Source organism: Pinus tabuliformis, chromosome 5_1 (assembly GCF_031772625.1).
Source record: "Pinus tabuliformis cultivar Carrire ecotype Pingquan chromosome 5_1, CPIR1, whole genome shotgun sequence".
Taxonomy (NCBI): domain Eukaryota; kingdom Viridiplantae; phylum Streptophyta; class Pinopsida; order Pinales; family Pinaceae; genus Pinus; species Pinus tabuliformis.
In genome coordinates, this window is record NC_142305.1 from 466,805,747 (window position 1) to 466,822,343 (window position 16,597).

The window sequence follows — 16,597 nt, forward strand, 5'->3', positions numbered from 1 at the left end:
TAAATCTAAAGCTCCTGACAAAGGAAAGGGATCTGATGAGGCTCCTTCTGCAGAGGTGAAAACCACCTCAGATGAAGGTGGGGATGTGTACTTGGCTTCTTCAAGTACACATGTAGATCATGAGGCATGGTTGATTGACTCAGGTGCATCCTTTCACTTCACTCCCCATAGAGAGTGGTTCTGTGAGTATGAGAAATATGATGGTGGTGATGTCTTCTTGGGGATGATAGGAAGGCTAGAATCATTGGTCACAGAAAAGTAAAGTTGAAGTTACAAGGTGGATGGGTTAGAACACTTCCGGGTGTTCTGCATATTCCTGCATTGGCCAGAAATCTGATTTTTGTAAGACAGTTGGATGATGCAGGTGTAAAAATAGTGTTTGAGAAGGATACCTACAAGATGGTTCGGGGAGCACTGGTATTGATGCGGGGAGTTTGGATTGGAACCATGTACAAGCTACAACGTAGCACTATTGTTAATGGGTGTAACAGTTCTGTGGTTCCTGAAAGTGGAACAGAAAATCTAGTGGTCTCTGGAGAAAAGGACATGTTGTGGCATCAAAGGCTTGGACATATTGGAGATAAGGGCCTTCGAATAATTCATGGTAAAGGTATGGTAGAAGGTATGAGTAATAGTTCTCTGGATTTTGATTTCTATGAAAATTGTGTATGCGAGAAGTAGAATCAGGTGAGTTTCCCCTCTGGTGCTAAGAGGGCAAAACATATATTAGAGCTTGTGCACAGTGATGTGTTTGGACCTGTAAAGGTTCCATCACTGGGTAAGTCTGTGTACTATGTATCATTTATAGATGAATTCTCAAGGAATACATGGATATATTTCTTTAAGAAGAAATATGAAGTCTTTGATAAGTTTAAAGAATTTAAGGCTCTAGTGGAAAACCAGACAGAGAAGAATATAAAGGTGCTAAGGACAGATAATGGTGGAGAGTTTTGTAATAACGAATTTGAAGAATTCTGCAAGAAGTGTGGTATAGCAAGGCAGAAGACTACTCCATATACACCTCAGCAAAATGGAGTTGCAAAAAGAATGAATAAGATGTTGATGGAAAGGGCAAGCAGCATGCTCAGTGGTGCCAGGTTAGGACAGGAATTCTCGCTAGAGGCAATGGATACTGCATGTTACCTGGTTAATAGGTCACCTTCATCAGCATTGGAGGATAAGACTCCACAAGAGGTATGGACTGGTAAGAAGCCCTCTATTTCACATCTAAGGGTATTTGGATGTGATGCATATGTACATGTTCCAAAGGGGAAAAGAACCAAGTTGGATAGTAAATCTGAAAAGTGCATCGTTATTGGGTATAGGGATGGTTTAAAGGGTTATAAGCTTTGGAACCCAGTAACAAGGAAGGTTGTGTATAGCCGAGATGTGGAGTTCAGAGAGGTGAAAGATGTTAATAAACATGAAGTCCAACCAAAGAAACCCGAAAAGATAGAGTTTGAGATAAAGGAGGAAGAACCAGACTCTACAGTAGAGGAGGAATCAGAAGATGAAGAGCCACAAACTTCGGCTTTAAGAAGATAAATTCGAGAAAGAAGGCAGCCAGAAAGGTATAGTCCATCTACTTTCTGTTCAAATTTCTCTTTGTCTGTTATTGACGATGATCCCAGAACTGTGAAGGAAGCAGTGGATTCAGAGGCTGGAAAACTCTAGAAAGTGGCCATGGTTTATGAAATGGCATCTTTGCACAAAAATGAGGCTTGGGATCTGGTGGAGTTGCCAGCTGGAAGGAAACCCATTAGCAGCAAATGGGTGTTCAAAAAGAAGACAAATGCAGAAGGAAAAGTGGAGAAATACAAAGCTCGGTTGGTAGCAAAAGGTTATTCCCAGGTGTCGGGAATTGATTTTGGTGATATTTTTTCTCCTGTTCCCAAGGTAACTTCTATTAGATTACTTTTATCTGTTGCTGCTGCTTTTGATTTTGAGGTAGAATAGATGGTTGTGAAGACAACATTTCTTCAGAGGGATCTGGAAGAGGAGATCTACATGAAGCAACTTGAAGGCTTTGCGGTGAATGGTAAGAAATAATTGGTATGTAAGTTAAAGAATTCTCTATGTGGGTTAAAACAGTCACCAAGGATGTGGTATCAGAAATTTGATACATTTATACGGGGACTTGGCTTCACCAGAAGCAAAGCAGATCATTATTTGTATTTTATTAATTGGTGACCATGTTATTTATCTGGTCTTGTATGTGGATGATATGTTGTTGGTTGGAAATGACAAAGAAGTTATCCAAGATTTGAAGACCCAATTGTCCTACAAATTTGTCATGAAAGATGTTGGGGCTGCAAACTATATTTTGGGCATAGAAATTAAAAGAGATCAAGCAAAGAGGAAGCTCTAGTTAAACTAGAGGAAGTAGGTCGAGACAATATTGCAGAGGTTTAATATGCAGGATAGTAAATCGATGAAGGTTCCTATTCCTGTAGGTGTGAGGTTATCAGCTAAACAATGTCCCAAGACACAAGAAGAGGAAGAGGACATGTCCCATGTTCTATATGCAAGTGCAGTCAGTAGCCTGATGTATGCAATGCTCTGTACTAGACCAGACATTACACATGCAGTGGGAGTATTGAGCAAGTTTATGTCAAAACCAGGGAAGGAGCACTGGACAGTAGTGAAGCAGGTTTTTAGGTATTTGCATGGAACTAGTGATTATGGTTTGTCCTACCAAGGAAGACCAAGATTGGACAGAGTGTTGGATATTCATGGCTTTGTTGATGCAAATTGGGCTGGAGACCTAGATCAGAGAAAATCAACAAGTGGGTATGTGTTTAGCCTATTTGGAGGTGCAGTCAGTTGTATGAGTAAGAAACAATCTGTAGTGGCACTGTCAGCTACAAAGGCATAATACATGGCAACCACTCATGCAAGTAAGGAAGCAGTTTGGTTGTAGAGATTGTGTTCAAGTATGGGGTTAGTACAGGAATATATAAGGATAGACTGTGACAGCCAAAATGCAATTTTCATGGCAAAAAACCCTACATATCATTCAAAGACAAAGCACATTGATGTTCAGTATCACTTTGTGAGGGATATGATAGAAGACCAAAAGGTGTTGCTGGTAAAGGTGGACACTTCGAAGAATACTTCAAATGCATTGACAAAATCTATGAGCTCTGAGAAGTTCTCTTGGTGTAGAGAGACAATGGGCATTTCAGTGCTGGAAAAATGACTAAGCTCTCTTATGGCCCCCTATGGAAAGAAAACACCAAGTGGGAGAATGTTGGGTTGTGTTATATTCTTTCCACGTAGTTAACAAGGGGTTTGAGGGGCACCCGTAACCCAACTTTATGGGGTCTCTGGTAGCACCCCAGAAAATTTTGGTTTTGGACCCTATGTTAGGTTGGGCGGACCCACCTATGGTTTTGTGCGTGATTTTCGCAGATGTTTTTTTTTGGACGAGATGGTTTTCGGTCCATGGTATTGGATGCTTCAGCATGTATAAATATGTATTATAACATTGAAAGGAACATAATGAAAAATCAAGCTGGTAGTCCCAGTCTTGGGGTCCAAGAGAAAATCTCTGTGTATATGTGTTTTATGTGTTATGCTCTCTCATTGTTTATTTTCTCTCTTCTAGAATTCGTATTCAGGTAATGTCTGTACGGGGTTAAAACCTACACATGTCCCTAAATTTTTCAAAAACCCACCTGAGCCTAGCTGTCTAGCCTAAAATCCTTTACATCTCGGTCATATCTTGGCTATGATTTCATAGAGAGAGCCCACTCTGGTTTGGTAGGGCTAGCTACCAAACTAAAAGCTTGGTCTGTGGTTACCTTCATTGATCTCCTCATTATCCTGGGACATTGTGGAGGATAATAGAGGGCATGACAACTAGGGAGTGCCAAGGTGTTCTAGTGAATGTAAGGTTCCCAAGTCATGGAAAAATGTAATTCTAGTTGTGAGGTCATGACTGCCAAGGTGTGTTAGGGAATGCTAGTGCATGCTAACATGTGCTAGATAGTAAGAAGACATGCCAAACAAGATAGGATTTTCCAAGTGCTTAGGCATGGGAATATGTACAAGGGTTCCAAGTCCCTTCCTCCTCTTCTTCCATATGCTATCCACTTATGACATTTCCTTTGCAATATTTGGTGCATTTTCTAGTTATAGGTTATTTATAGGTTATAAATGTCTTCAGAGTTGCATTTCTAATTGAGTACGGTGGGCCCCAGTATTGCAGCAATAATGCTGCAACTCCTGGAACTCCCTTCTTTAATTTTATCAACCCGGTAGTTCGTAACAAACTTGGAAGCAACGGTGCTATATGCACAAGTACTAGCTCTTGTTGCGGCTGTCACTTGATCAGCTGGCACAAGTCCGCTAGGAGCTTAAGCCAACTTCTATGGGCTCTTAGAAGAAGCTTTTTAACTGATGGATGAAAGCTAACTCAAAGGAGGCTAATCTACTTGCAGAAGGAAACTGAAAGCAGAAAGGAAATGCAAACCCTAGCAAACCCTAGTTTTACCGACTAACCCTACTAGTCCAAGAAAAATGATGAAAGCTACAGAAAGGAATGCCATTGACTCTTAGAAAGGTAAAATGCATGTGACTAAGCTACTTCTGAAGTGAAATCTAATAAGAAACATCCTTTTGTATTTTTGAGTAAGTTGGCAGAATTATTGTGCATGTGTTTTAACTGCTTTTGACTGTGCAGAGGTGGATTGGCGAAAGGAAATGCTTGCGGGAGGTTGGGAAGGTTAGAAGAGGGCCTAAGGGGTCCCTATCACCCTTCCAAAGAATTTTGTAGTGATCGGATCTCAAGAAACTTCTTTCGTGAGCTTCTACAGGAAGTCTGTAGGGGTTCTACAGGATGTTCTGAAATTTCTACAGGATGTTCCGGAAAGAGGATTTTGGAGGGTTGATGGAGGAAAAATGGCGGGAAAGTGAAAATGGATGTTGGATAATGATGTTAAGGGGTCTAGGACTTGGTGAATGGGTCTAAGGAGCAATTGGATTTGTTCGAGGATGGAGGAAGCGATGGTGCACAAGAATGTAGAAATTAGGGCAAGGTGGGAAAGGTATGGCAAATGAAGGGTAGGAATCATGGATTAAGGGTTGAAGTAGATTATCTAATGGAGGAAAGGTAGATAGAGAGGTAATACAGGTGCTCTGCAAGTTATTTCTCAAACTGAGCAAACAAGGACTCGGAAAATCAAGGACCTAGCTACTTTATCCTAATCTGACCTAAATAATAGCAAAGAAAATGAACAACAGTTTATTTGCAATGAAATCATGTGAAATAGCTATGAAAACTAAGCAATCATGAACCTAAGCATGTAACCACAACTGGTATCAACTTCTCCAAATGAGATTCTAACACTAATAATTGCATGATGAAGCAAAGATAGTGTTTTTGGTGGCAGCAAGGACACCTTGGTCCCAGCTCATGGTCCCAGTGAGGGAGAGGTGAGATCAGAGGTGCTTGATAGCCTTTTTCTGAAGATCTTCTCTTTTATTAACCTATCAAATCAATCTGAACACGAACAACCTTTTTTAATCATCAAAAGCAACCTAAATAACAAAACAAGATTTAAATCTAAATAGCAGATTTTATTCTAAGAATGCAACAAAAACACGTAAAAGTAAACAAAGGAGGTATTGGGCACTTGGGTTGGGCCCAACCCCAAGAGCTACAGTCTCCTAAGAGAGATTAGAGCTGGTGCAAAGTTGGATTCATCTTTATTGAGCAACAAATAATAGTTACATCAAAAACTGTCCATAAGGGAAAGCTTGAAAGTGTGCTGAAATGCAGAGCTAATCTACTGCCTAAAAAAATGACTAGAGGAATGACTAAAATCAAACTACAAACTAGCTAACTTCTGCCTACAGTGACTAACTGTAATGAGGCCCTAAGCCTTCTTATTCATACAAATTGAGGACCCAAACAACCCTCCTAAACTTTAGGAACTCGGCTGCCAAAACTTGTAGTTAACAACACCTTTACTAGCCCTTGCTCGGCTACCCTTGTGATAATTGATGTGGTGGCCCTTGAACTCTGAGTTGATGGTGGAGAATTTGAGGTAAGGGCCCACAAATGAAGGGGACACCAGGGAAAATTTTAAGAACCCCCCCTAAATTTATAAATATAATAAATGGGCGAATCTCCATGGTATATAGGAAAAATGGAAGGCGATTTTATCAATAATATAATATGTATATATAATTTTTTGGCGAATCTCTCACCAGGCATGGCGAATATTTTACTCAATTATAAAATCTTGTAAGATCTTGGCGAGTCTTTCACTAAATAATAAAACTTTGTAAAGTCCTAGTGAATCTTAGCATAGGCTACATGCTGGTTTAAATAGGCTACATTCCAGGTGAATACCATGGGTCAATACCATGTGCCATTTTGGTGAATACCATGGGTCAATACCATGTGCCATTTTGGTGAATACCATGGGTCAATACCATGTGCCATTTTTATTTTTATTAATTCTAATATTAGGGTTAATAATGGTTTTTTGCATGGTATTAATAACAATCTAGTCCATGGTATTTGTCCCATAGTATTTTGGCCATAGGTTTCACCTAAATATAACCCATTTTTTGAGTGTTCGTAAATATAAGGTGACTTATGGAGTAAATATAAAAAAAATGTTTTATTTGTTTACCATACCTCTCGTTTATTTATATTTTTATTAATTTACCATACCTCTTTTACAAATATGGTATTTGGCCCATAGGATTCACTTAAATAAAACCTCTTTCTTGAGCCTTCATAAATAGAACGAGGGTTATGGACTAAATATAAAAAGAGGTTTTATTTATTTACGATACGTCTAGTTTATTTATATTTTTATTTATTTACCATACCTTTTGAGTAAGTATAAAAAGACGTTTTATTTATTTACCACACCTCCACTTTACTTATATTTTTATTTGTTTATACTCTTACATGTATATAAGGTGACTTATGGAGTAAATATCAAAAATGTTTTATTTATTTACCATGCCTCTCATTTATTTATATTTTTATTAATTTACCATACCTCTTTTATAAATATGGTATTTGGCCTATAAGATTCACTTAAATAAAACCTATTCTTGAAAATGGGTGAATGGATTCACTTAAATAAAACCTATTCTTGAAAATGGGCGAATGGAAGGTTGTAAGTCCTAATTTCAAGGGCTAAATTTACTTTTTTTACCCTCTCCCTTAAAATAAGGTGGGCTATTTGAGGTGATTTGTAAAAATGTACTATGATACAAAATATTCGCCCACTAAAAATTTAAAACCCCTTAATTTCGCCAAAGGGCGAACATTCGCCCCTAAAATTATCCTTGGGGGACACCTTCCTAAAAATCCTCTCCACGAATTTGGCTTCCAAGTGCTCATTTAAACCTTTGATTTTGTCTCAAAATTGACTAAAAATCTACACAAAGCACCCATTAGACTTGTTGGCATAATGACTAACCCAATTCACTCTATTAGCATAAATATAATAAAAAACATACAATAAACTAATGAGAATGGTGGATTAAGTCGAATTAGGAGGTTGAATGAGCCCATATAATTATCCATTTTTGGGGCTCATCAGAGTATTCAACTGAACATATTGATTATCTTATACATAACTATTTTTCCCTCCACCCACTTTTCATAACTTCAATAACCATTAGGTAGGGACATAAAACTTCGATGTTTCTTTCCTTGTTTAGTAAAATATTTCCGAGACTTTAATTTATTGAATTTGTATAATTTACAATTTATGAAGTTTCAAGGTATAATTTTTAAAAGTATAATTCTTTAAAGGGTGCTAGCTCAATGGAAGAGCACTTGCTTTACAAGCAGGAGGTTGGTGGTTTGATTCCATTGTGCCCTGACATCCATATGGAATGGAGACGATCAATTTTTGGTGATAGAGGTTCTTTTGACCATCACCAATGAGCTTTGGTGACATTGTTTGACCCTCACCAAAAATATGAAATAGTGATGGTCAACGAATGCTACAATATATACGCATCAATAGTGATGACCCTCAAAGGTCTGTAACCATAAATCGTTGTTGTTGATATGAAATGGTAATGGTCGATGTCTGTCATTATAGTCATTATTCGTGATGGACCATGAATGTCACCACAACACCTATACTTCTGGCAATGTGGATTTTTGTGACGGTCAATGAATGTCACCATATATATGCACCAATTGGGATGACTACTAAGGAACCATCATAAGAAATCATTGTTGTTCATATGAAATTGTGATGGTCACTATCCACCATTATAACCAATATTCGTGACGGACCTTGAATGTCACGATAACACCTATACTTTTAGCGATGCCACCTTTGGTGATGTTTAATTTTTGGTGATCGATGCTATGGTCCATCACCATTGGTCATATGCAATGGAAACAGTCACTATCCATCATTATTGGTGACGAACTTTGAATTTCAGTACAACACCTATACTTTTGGCGACATTCAGTTTTTGGTGACAGAGGCTATGGTTTGTCACCATTGCTCATACGAAATGGTGATAGTTGCTATCTGTCATTATAAATTATTATCAATGATGGACTTTGTATGTCACTACAACATCTATACTTTTGGTGATGCCACCTTTGGTGACGTTCAGTTTTTGGTGACGAATTCTTTTTGGACCATCACCAATGAGCTTATGGTGACATTTTTAGCCCCTCACCAATCTCCTTTTTTCTTGTAGTGTATCTACCTTCTTTAGCATCCTTGGGAAATACACATACCTCTACAAGTTGGAAACTCTATTCCCTATACCAAAGTAGCCTACAAACTTATAGGTGTGAACCTCTTTAATTTATTGTAATCACTCTGCTTTAGGAACAGATAGCTTATGTAGACTCTAGAGAAACCCATCCTGGAGATGGTAGTGAATGATATTGTCACCATCATGCACATGACTATGACTTTACAACTACTAAATCACCTCATTGAAGTCCTCATCCTATAAATATGCCTCTTTGTATGCATCATGGATGAGTGGCTCCATGTGCATAAGAGTTCCCAATGTTGTGATCTTTGGTGTGGTTGCCCCTAAAAGCAGGACATCTAACTTTTTTTTGTTTCCATTCTTGTACTTGATCACCAAATGAAACTACTATAGAAACCCCATCCACTTGTAATTCCTAACATGTTGTAGCTTACTCTGGGCCTACAAGTATTGTAGTCGCTAGTGATTTGTGTGGATGACTATCTCCTTTCCCATCAGATAGTGCTTCCACTTCTTCACAACTTTCATCAGGGCATAGAGTTCCTTATCATAGGCAAGGATAATTTTAGGGGCGAATGTTCGCCCTTTGGCAAAATTAAGGGGTTTTAAATTTTTAGTGGGCGAATATTTTGTATCATAGTACATTTTTACAAATCACCTCAAATAGCCCACCTTATTTTAAGGGAGAGGGTAAAAAAGGTAAATTTAGCACTTGAAATTAGGACTTACAACCTTCCATTCGCCCATTTTCAAGAATAGGTTTTATTTAAGTGAATCCATTCGCCCATTTTCAAGAATAGGTTTTATTTAAGTGAATCCTCTGGGCCAAATACCATATTTATAAAAGAGGTATGGTAAATTAATAAAAATATAAATAAATGAGAGGTATGGTAAATAAATAAAACATTTTTAATATTTACTCCATAAGTCACCTTATATACATGTAAGGGTGTAAACAAATAAAAATATAAGTAAAGTGGAGGTATGGTAAATAAATAAAATGTCTTTTTATACTTACTCAAAAGGTATGGTAAATAAATAAAAATATAAATAAACTAGACGTATCATAAATAAATAAAACCTCTTTTTATATTTAGTCCATAACCCTCGTTCTATTTATGAAGGCTCAAGAAAGAGGTTTCATTTAAGTGAATCCTATGGGCCAAATACCATATTTGTAAAAGAGGTATGGTAAATTAATAAAAATATAAATAAATGAGAGGTATGGTAAACAAATAAAACATTTTTTTATATTTACTCCATAAGTCACCTTATATTTACGAACACTCAAAAAATGGGTTATATTTAGGTGAAACCTATGGCCAAAATACTATGGGACAAATACCATGGACTAGATTGTTATTAATACCATGCAAAAAACCATTATTAACCCTAATATTAGAATTAATAAAAATAAAAATGGCACATGGTATTGACCCATGGTATTCACCAAAATGGCACATGGTATTGACCCATGGTATTCACCTGGAATGTAGCCTATTTAAATGGGGGAATTAAACCAGCATGTAGCCTATGCTAAGATTCACTAGGACTTTACAAAGTTTTATTATTTAGTGAAAGACTCGCCAAGATCTTACAAGATTTTATAATTGAGTAAAATATTCGCCATGCTTGGTGAGAGATTCGCCAAAAAATTATATATGCATATTATATTATTGATAAAATCGCCTTTCATTTTTCCTATATACCATGGAGATTCACCCATTTATTATATTTATAAATTTAGGGGGGGTTCTTAAAATTTTCCCTGATCATAGGTAGGTTAGTTAAGAAATTCCCCATGAAATACTTCAAGATGGTAGCATAGGGGTTCCTCCCTGCATCAGGACCACTCCCATAGCATAACCACTTGCTTTTGTCTGCACTTCAAAGGTATGTTGCAAGTTTTGTAATTTCAGAACTAGTGCTTGATTTATCTTTATGTTTAGCTCATTTAAATCCCTCAAGTGACCCTTTCCCTACAGGAAACTCTTGCCACTTATTGTTGTGCCGTGGAGTGGCACTATTTCCACTAAAAATGAGGCTATCAATTTCCTCAGGTACACTACTACCCCAATGAAACTATTGACCTCACAAACATTAGTAGCCACCAACCATTTCATGATGCCCTCCATCTCAGAAAGATTTGTCTTTATTTCTCCTTCACCTATGACATACCCCAAATACACCAAAGATTGTTGCAAAAAATTGCACTTCTTGAGATTTTATAGCAATTGGTGCTTGTTTAATGTCTCCAAAACCTTCGTTAAATGTGAGATGTTCTCCTACCAGATAGCACTATACACCAATATATCATCCAAATAGGCTATAACAAATGAATCTATAAAATGGCCCAATACATCATTCATTAATCTCATAAGAATAGCTAGCACATTACATCGGCCAAATAGAATTAATGACTACTCATACAAACATTGTCTGTTTTTAAATGTGGTGTTTCATGTATCTTCTTCTTTGACTTGGACCTGATGATACATAGACTTCAAGTGTAGATTGATGAAGTACTTTGGTTGCTCCAATTGATCTAGTAGATTATGTATTATCGGTATGGGGTATGTGTTCTCGAGCATGATTTTGTTCAATGCCTTGTAATATATAGAAATCTACTAAGTCTCACCCTTTGTTGGCACAATGTTTATGGTTGACTTACACGGTGATGTACTAGGTCCAATGGAAGCATTCTCCAAGAGCTACTGCAGTTGTTTCTTCACCTCAAATGCTTCTATAACAAATTTCTTATACAACCCAATGTTTGGAAATGGGGAGTTTGACAATAGCTGGATCTCATGCTCCACTTACCTCTTAAGTGGTAAACCTTTAGGATATTGGAACACATCCCTAGATTCCTGTAGAAAATGTTCTAGTTGTCATTTCTATTTTTTAGTATACCCATCCTAGGATGACTTGCCTCTTATTGACTCTTCTCCAAACTGATTTTCTCTTAACAATAATAAAACAAACTTGTTGTTGGTACTAGTAATTTTCTTGTCTTGGTTGGCACTTACCATCAAATTTTTGACTTGCCTTTGTACACATTGATGATGAATGATTTTACATCCTTGAAGAGTCGATATTGGTTGGATCGCTACATGAATATTGCATCTTTCATGTACAAACATGACTCCACATATATAAAGAGAAACCACATGTAGTTATACTTCATTAATAAAATTAACATTGATGACAACTATTTTTTTCAGTATTTTGTTACCTTCAGCTCTGCATCACTATTTACCCACCCTAATGAATATGGGTTTAGATGATCATGAACTTCGAGCCCAAACATATTGACCAACGTTTCCACAATATGATTCTCTTGTGATCCTAATTCAAACATATTATCAATCTTTGTCTTCTTGACCTATAAATTTATATGGAAGAGTTTTATAATTTATTTCTCTCCTTATTACTAAAGGCCACTGAGATTCACCTCCTTTTATACTGATGTATAGATGATCTTCTCATCCATATCTAAGCTTCTTTCAACTTGGCTGCTTGAAACAGTGGCCATGAGATTATTCTTCTTATTATCTTTATTTTTTTTCTTTGGATTTATCTCTAGATGAAAGTTCCAACGCTTTTTCCTCATATGTTCCTCAATATTGCAATGGTTGCGGTCGTTGTTGGTATATTTTCACTGGTTTTCTCTTCTTCTTTCCTTCCTTAGAAGCATCTTGTTGCTCCTTCCACTTCAATCTACTTTATTACACTCTCTTTAGGCCTATGTGCTCTAATTTTTGTGCCTGTACACAAGCCTTTTCCATTGATTTGAGCTTGAACAACATCACTTGCTTCCACAGATAGCAGCGTAGACCCACTAAATAATTGAGGAGTACATATGGGTTATTTGGAGAGATATCAAGCATTATGACCATATTTTTTAACTTTGTGGTGTACTCTTACATGCATTTCCCTAGCTTTTGCCTAAAGTGGTGCCATTGGATCCACTAGTCATCCACATACTGAATAGGGTAAAACTATGAGTTAATGAGAATTTTTATGTCCTCCCACTTAGTCACTAGAGTCTCTCCCTCCAATAGGAGGGTCTCCATGTGGCTCTCCTACCAAGTCAGGGCATGGTCCTCTAATTTTAGACACACAAATGAGATCTTTTATCCTTAGTTTGATGGATGCCAAAATATGATTCCAATTGTTAAAACAAATGATTTAGATTCATATCATTGATATCACGATGGTATAGATTGATATCGACCTTTGCTTCCATTTTAAGCAAGGGTTGTAATTTATTCATGACACTTGAATTGGGTTAATATTTTCTAGGATCTTTCTTGAGCTGGTTCTTCATTTATCCCCAATCTCTTGATCTTTATTCTAATTTTCCCTTTGCATTTGAACCCCCATATTCTCCAAATAACCCAAGCTTATTGTTCAAGGCTTATATGAAGAGACTCACATTGCGGTTAATATTAGTGACTTCTTGTTTGAGTCGCAAAATTGTTTCCTTTGCAGGATCACAAGGCCTATTCACAGATTTATCGGCCATGGTTAGGGTTTTAAACTTTTGGCCAAGTCGATATATATCCCCCACCAATCCTCATAAAATAACTAGGGAAACATAGATTTGATACCAATATCATCTATAAATTGTCGTGGATATTCCAGTAGATAGTTTTTCACAACAAATCTGATAATATTGTATTTAAAATATGAAATTCTACACTATTACAATTTTCATAGATTTCTAAATCTGTATATTTACTATTAATAGTGAATGCATGAGAATGAAAAAATAAAATATCACACACACATATTTGACACAAGATATGCTCTGGGAATCCCTTTCAAGAGAAAAACCCAACTGGAGGAAGACGGACACTTCGTTGGATTTCTTTGAATGGAAAGATGGTCGTGAGTATAAAGAAGTATGGTCTATGGTCAGTGGGATGCTACAATGAAAAAATACTTTCCTTTTGCTCTACCTCCTATCCATCTTGGCTATTTTTTCTAAAATATTGAATAAATCCACTAGAAATAAATGAAATCCCTTCCCCTAGTGGCCCAGTTATAACATAGCCTGATAACCTACCAGTGGTTAGGTTTTCCTACCTCAACTCTTAACCATTGTTATAGTATTGACTCTTCTAGAGTATTTTACATCATAGTCACATGGTTAATCCACTTTCCATGAATAATTGGGGCTAACATGGCATCTTCTCGAACTATGGTGGTTAAAACATGAAGGTAAATTCCTAAGTGGCACAAATTTCGCATGCAGACTCTGATTGGCATGATAATTGAGTTGTTGGAAAAGTCTCTATGTGTAGGATAGAATGAAAATGTGGCACACATTAGGTGCAACATTTTACCCCCTAAAAATGTCATTTTAGGAATCAAAATGTTCTCAAAAGGCTTTAGACCTTGTTTTTCCAAACTGGGCCCCATTGGTAAAAACATTTATGTGACGCGATTCCTCCATGTTTTCCACCTGAAAAGACTTGATATGGATGATAAACAATATAATGATCCAATCCAAATAAAACCTCCCAATTTTGGGAGGAATTTGGTACCTAAAAGCATCTACTGAATGAGGTGAGGGAATTTTTCCTCCCCCTTCTCTCTAGTGTACCATTTATCTTTTCCTCAAAGTTGTCATTTAAACCCAATATTGCAAAGCTCATATTGCCATTGTCTTGTAGTTTTGGAAGTCTTTTGCAAAAATTGTATCTTTTGTCAACTCTTCCTAAGAATCTGGTTCCATATCGTCCACAAAAGCTAGGACATGTTCATCTTCCTAATCTAGCATGGAAGGCTCATAGAGTTTCAAATTATCTACATTACCAACTGAGTAAATGTGCATATATGGTGGTAAACTAATTTGATTGGAATTATCAACAACCTTTAAAGTACCTCAAAGACACCTTACCTTTGAGCCTTAATTTTCTTACCATGCCATTATAACCTCTCCTTGTTCAACTATAGCCATACTCTGTCTCCAACCTTGAACGAGTTCTCTGGTTTATGTTGATCATTCCTAGCCTTATATTTCTCTTGTGAATTCTACAATTTCTCTTGCACCTATAGATGGACCTGCCTGATCTTCTATATAAACTTTTTAGTCCTCAAATCATCTCCTCAAATATCTTTCCTCACTCCTTCTTGCTACCCATATGCAATGTCCAAAGGTGAAGGTGAAAAATATCCAAAAGAAGTTTCAAATGGGGGATTTCCTATAGAAGTGTGGATTACTCTCTTGTAAGAATGTTATATATATATACTATATTTTCATCCCAATTCTTTGGATGATTATGGTTGTATGCCCTTAGACATTGCACCAAAGTCCTGTTTACTTCTATGTACCCATATGTCTATGGATGGAATGATGTATATCTCTTTAGTTTCATGTCCATATTCTCCCATAATGTAGTCCATAATTTTCTTAGAAATATCATATCCCTGTCTAAAACGATGCTCCTTGCTATCCCAAAGTGCACGCAAACATATCCAAGGAAAAAGTTTGTTGCTTCTTGCCCACTGATGGTATTTTTACAAGGCATTAAATCACACATCCTGATGAACTTGTAAAATACCATGAATAACTATGCATGTCCCTTCCTAGTTGTTGTTAAACCTCCCACAAAGTCCATGGAAATACTTTCCCAAGGACGAGTGGGTACATGTAAGCGATGATATAGACCATGTTTCATGTTGCTAGGCTTGCTAGTACAACAAAGCCTGCATCCTCTTATGAACCTAGCTACATCATCTTGTATCTTATGTGAATACACATACCTCTAGAAGTAAGCCACAATCTTCCCTATACCAAAGTGCCTTACAACCTTGGAGGTGTGAGCCTCTATAATACATGTCAACCACTCACCTTTAGGAACGCATAACTTATCAAACCTATAGATAAACCCATCATGGAGATGGTAGTCAATAGTGTTGTCACATCGTGCACATGAATCTGACTCTGCAGCTATTGAAACACCTCCTTTAAGCCCTCATCCTCTAAATATCCCTTTTTGTATGCATCATGGATGAATGGTTCCATGTGCATAAGAGTTCCCAAAGCTATGATCTATGTTGTGGGTGTCACTGAAAGCATATCATCTAAATTATTATTCTTCCTTGATTGTATTTGATTACCAAATGAAAATGTCGTAGAAATTGCATTTACTTTTAATGATTTGTCAATTGTACCTTACTCTGGGCCTACAATCATTGTGGTGGCTAGTGGTCTATGTGGATTACTATCTCCTTTCCCATCAGATAATGCTTCTACTTCTTAACATAGTGCACTAGGGCACAAACCTCCTTATCGTAGGTAGGGAAGTTAAGAACTTCCCCATGAAATACTTCATAATGGTAGCATATAGGTCTTCCTCCCTACAACAAGATGACTCCCATATCATAACCACTTGCATCTATCTCCACGTCAAAGGGATACAACAATATTGTTAATGCGAGAACTATTGCTTCACTAATCTTCTTGTTTAGATCCTTGAAAGACCTTTGTCGACCCTTTCCCCACTGAAAACTCTTGCTACTTATTGTTATTGCATGGAGTGATGCTACTACCACTAAAAATGAAGCTATTCATTTGCTTATGTACTATGTTTCCCCAATGAAACTCCCTACCTTAGAAACATTAGTAGGAACCAATTATTTCATGATGGCTTCCACCTTGGCAGGATCTATTTTTAGCTCTCCTCAACCTATCACATACCCTAGATGCACAAAATACTACTATGAAAACTAACACTTGAGATTTTCTTACATTTGGTGCTTCTTTAATGTCTCCAACACTTGTGTCAAACGTGAGATGTGCTCCTCCAAGGTAGCGTTGTATACCAGTACATCATGTAAATAGATAATAACAAATGAAACTATA